Here is a 4,683-nt window from a genome sequence, read left to right as displayed (position 1 = left end):
TTTCTCTTACACAAGTCAGGACGCCCATCCCAAGAATACTTGACCTCACAGTCACAAGGGAAAATCTAGGCTCCATGAAGAGGGTCAGGACTTCCTCTGCGATCTCAGGCGTGCTTGCTGAACACCAGAGGCCCTGAGCCCGTTGCAGGCTGGAAGCAGAGCACCTTGCGAGGTAGGCGCGGGCTCCCGGCAGTTCCGGGCAGAGCACCCTCTTCAGGAAGAGCTGGAGCCATCCGCAGCCTTGCCTGCTACAGAAGGCTCTGTGGTGAATACGTAATTAGGCGCTCTGTAATTACCCGTTTGAGTCTGCCTAGGATACTAGGGCTCCCACCCCCTAATTTACCTTATAAATTTATTCTGCTAAAAAAGTCTAAAATGTCACTCTTGTGCGAAAGCTGCATAAATGAATTATCTCCCCGAATGACAGAAGGTGGGAAGGAGGAGGCGGCCTCTGGAGGACATTCTTCTTTGTGAGTCTCCAAGTCCCCTACACTCACTCAGCAGAGCCCAACCAGGCTGCCTTCCGCACCCTCCGCAAGCTCCGTGCCACCAGGCTCTGTGGAGCGTCCCCAGCACTGCGAGGAGAGGTGGCATTTAAAACCAGCCTGTCTAGACTCTGTTAGACAGCTGGGGAGACTTTACAGGCTCAGGTGATGGGGCCCCCTGCACAGAAGGGAAGAAAGGAAAAAAAAAGAGACAGCTTCTTAAAAAAGGTCCCCGCCAGCCAGGTCCCACAGTCATCCTGCGCCCCAGGACCATGACCTCCTCACCCCGAATCCCAGTGCTGAGCTCCCACTCCGCTTCCTACCGCAGTCATTGCTCCCGTAATTCTTTCACAAAGAAAATTTTTTCAAAAAGAAAAATTGTTTGTGAAAATGTACGGCAGGTCTTTAATGACACGTTAGGAAGTTTGGGGAGTAAAGTCCTTTTAAAAGCCCCTGTCACTTGGCAATCCCAGCACAATAGCAGCCCTCCTTCCTAACTCTCCTTTGAACCTCCCGGCTCCAGGGTCTGTTTATTTCCCTCCCCCTTAGCCAAACTGCTACAAATTTTAATTTTGGGTGTTGATCATAAAAACCTTAAATGTGGACTATAGAAAACATGGGGACCAATGGAAGAAAACAAGCCCTGAGGATCTGCCCCCTCCCCGTCTCTAAGATGACTGCTTCTGGCATAGCTGGGGGCTTCTTCCTGTCCTTGTGCCCCGGCTGTGGTATTTCCACAACTCTGTGTGTGTCTGTAGGGGTGTGTGTTACTGGGCATTGAAACCGGGGCCTTCACACTAAACTACATCATCAGCTCTCTTTTTTTTTTATGTTGACATAGGCTCTCACTAAGTTTCTAAGTTACCCAGGCTGGGCTCAAGTTTGCCACCTTCCTGCCTCAGTCTTCCAAAATGTTATGGTTATGAGTATGTGCCTCTACACCGGGCTAATGCACTAGTCTTTGTATTAAGAGCTAGCTGACTCAGCCCTTGATACCCTACTACCGGGCTGACTGGGCAGAGGAGCAGAAGCAGAGCCTGGGCTGGCTGCGTGGAGAAGCTCTGAGCTCAGGCACCCATGAGCCACTTGCTCCCTGGCACCAAGCAGAGCACAATGGTTTACACATGGCCTCTCCAAGTTTGTGCTGAAACTGAGCCCCAGCATGGTGATATTAAGAGGCGGGGGTCTAGGGAGGGTTGGAGTCATGGGGGCCCCATCCTCGTGAATGGATTAGTGCCTTAGAAAAGGGATGGCAGCACTGTGTCCTGTTGCTTTCTACCACAGGAGGACCAAGAGTGGCTTCCTTCTGGAGGACCCAGTAACAAGGCATGGGGCCTGAGCAGACACGGAACCTGCCAGCACTGATCTCGGACTTGGAGGACTTCGAGGAACTGAATTGCTGGTATGTATTAATGACTCCATAGCAGGTGTTTTGTTACACAGCACAAATGAGCTCAGACAAGGTACTTCCTTAAAATTTGTTGAATATGCACACAAATGGGTGAGAAATTTCTGTTCAGAATAAAACATGGAAGAGTGTACCATGCATTGAGTTGAGTGTGAATCTCTTTCTGAGCCAAGCAAAGTGATCACAATATCAGTGCTAGGGGATTTCTTGGACATCTGAGGCAATATCGCCAAGGTCTGGGACATAACATAGGAGTCCAAGAAGGCAAGCGGCTGGCTAAGGGCGGCCAAATTATGGCAAGTGTAGTGGGCCCTTCAGTCTTATGCCTATAAGAGGTGGATTTAAGCTGCTGATACCCATCCTGTAGAACTCACAAGGTTGTGGGAAGGACAAACTCAAGTCAAGGAGTCTGATACAAAATACCTGACACAAGTTAAAGCAGGAGAATTTTATTTATTTATTTATTTGTTTTTTTTCCAGTACCAGGAATCAAACTCACGACCTTGCACTTGCCAGGCAGGCACTGTGCTGCTGAGCTAAATCCCCAGGCCTGGGAATTTTATTTTGGCTGATGGTTTCAGTGGTTCAGTCAATGGCTGGCTGGCTCCAAGGCAGAAATGGCACGACAGAAGGAAGGTGCTCATGGTATAGTGGGCAGGAAACAGAGAAAGAGAAGGGAAGATCCTGGGATGAGAATACAGTGTTCTAAGGCACTCCTCCAGGGATCCATGTCTAACTGGGCCCCACTCCCTAACAACATCTTTAGCTGGTCCCAGGTCTTGGTGAAATTGCCTCAGATAATATCCAACAAATCCCCTAGCACTGATATTATGATCACTTTGCTTGGCTCAGAAAGAGATTTACACTCAGCTCCATGCATGGTATAGACACTTCCATGTTTTATTTTGCAGAGAAATTTCTCACCAATTTTATGGGCATATTCAACTCCTCAATGGATGAATCTACTGCCAAGCATGGCACACCAGGATCCAATCACCTTTCAAACACATGAGACTTTGGGGGGGACATTTTAGATCTAAACCCTAACAGGGAGTCAACAAGGCATGTTACACTTTAAAGCCTTAGATCACTGTCAGTTGTTTCTCCATTTCAAAACTTCATGAGCAGTTTTCTGACTGATCATCTCCTCTCTCTGCACTTTGAGCCTAGGACTTTTGCTCAGTCCTTCCTGACAACACCTCACATGCTTTATCTTTCCTTCCTCACCTATTTCTCCCTTCTCCTGTTACTTGGTTTTTAAGCCATGGTCATGTCTCCTTGGATTTTGTTCCCCGCATCTCTTCTACTAAGCTGATGTCCTTGGCCCATTTAGATTTTGTTCCTGTTTGTAGTTTTCTTTTCCTTCTTCCATGTCCCGATTCAGCATGGACTTTGGCTTTGCCATCCTAGTGCCCTGATGAGCGGGGTCTCTGGCTACCTGCCTCTGGCTTGCGGCAAGGTTGGAATGGGATCTGTGTGGAGATCCGTGTCCGGGTTATGCACAGGGAGTGAGCTGGGGGTGATTTGGGCCCTGTCTTTTGGTGATTGGGCTCTAATATCTTTCTCTTCCCAGGACTAGACAAGACACACTGTCTACCAATCAGACCACCCCTCCATGGCCCACCACGGCTTGGGGTCCTTGAGAGAATTCTGTAACCTGCGATTAGGACCTCTGCCCCTACTCCTTCCTCCAGCTGCGCTTGAGACACACGCCGATGGGTACATTTGGGATGCTGTCCTAGCCATGCCGTAAACAACCACGTGCTGACCTTTTCGCTGCTCCTCTCTGGAGCGATTTGTCAAGATCAGGTTCACCCAGGTACTAACCGCTACTCAAAATTGCCGCTTAGGCCCCGTACCCTGTGGTATGCTTGGCATTTCACAGGCCCCCTGTCTCTGTGTGTTCCAGGAACGAATTGCAGTGATGTCTACAGAGTGAGTGCTGTGTGTCGGGGACCAGGCTGGGAGTTTTCCATGGATCCAGTTAGCACCACTTCTGTACTGCCAGCCCCAGAGAGAGCACCAAGCCCCACATGATAGGAGACCCCTGAGCCAGAGACCTGATGCCTCCCTTTCCCCAGCCTCAGCCTGCAGATCTGTGCTGCAGCACACGCAGGAGCCAGGTTTTGCAGGGTGGGGAGCAGCTCTGCTTCCAGGCAGCTGGAACCCCTTCAGGCTGGTGCAGGGAGTCAGCACCCGGCTGGCCCTCGCCCTGGCAGGCAGGCAGGCGTTGGGGGAGGATGCCTCCTCCAGACCCAGCCTCCATTTCTCATTCTGCGGAACCCTTGATGGACGCCGTGGCGGTGGCGGAGGCTAATTGCACTGAGCTAATGCAGCCGCTGTAATTCCTGTCACCCCCAGCAACTCAGTGGGAGCTTCCGATGAATAACGCGCTGCTTTCAGGGGCTGTGTACATCAGTCGCATGTGTCACTGGCAGAGGTCAGGCAGGGCACCTGAGCAGCAGGAGGGGGGTACAGCACCACCTCGCCAAGTCTTTAATTAAAGGAGGAAATATGTCACAACCTACATGGCCACAGTCCAGCCTGACGGGGTGTTTCCGGAGGCAGTGTAAGGTGCTGTTAAAGACTTTGATGGGAACTGTGTACCTTGGGAAGAGACAGAGAGAGAATATGTGTGCTGAGGGTTCCAGGGTGAGATCTTGCAGAGAGGTGATCCAGCCTTCGGGGTCTCCCTGTAGCTCCCTCCGGCAGTCTGGGGCTCCCTTGCACCTGCTCCTTACCCGGGAACTGTAACCCTAGGAGATCAGGGAGCCCTAGAACCAGACAACT

General features: G+C 50.9%; 1 long non-coding RNA gene across 1 annotated transcript; it reads left to right on the top strand.

Annotated features, from left to right (window-relative positions):
• The first annotated feature begins 1,781 nt into the window (after positions 1–1,781).
• LOC102027789 lies at positions 1,782–4,145 on the top strand. Its single transcript, XR_261954.1, has 3 exons — positions 1,782–1,887; positions 3,467–3,712; positions 3,803–4,145. It is a non-coding gene; the product is annotated as an uncharacterized LOC102027789 (long non-coding RNA).
• The last annotated feature ends 538 nt before the right edge of the window (positions 4,146–4,683 follow it).

This window comes from Chinchilla lanigera, unplaced genomic scaffold (genome assembly GCF_000276665.1).
Source record: "Chinchilla lanigera isolate Chin_1 unplaced genomic scaffold, ChiLan1.0 scaffold00037, whole genome shotgun sequence".
Lineage (NCBI taxonomy): Eukaryota > Metazoa > Chordata > Mammalia > Rodentia > Chinchillidae > Chinchilla > Chinchilla lanigera.
This window is presented reverse-complemented; position numbering and strand designations above follow the sequence as displayed.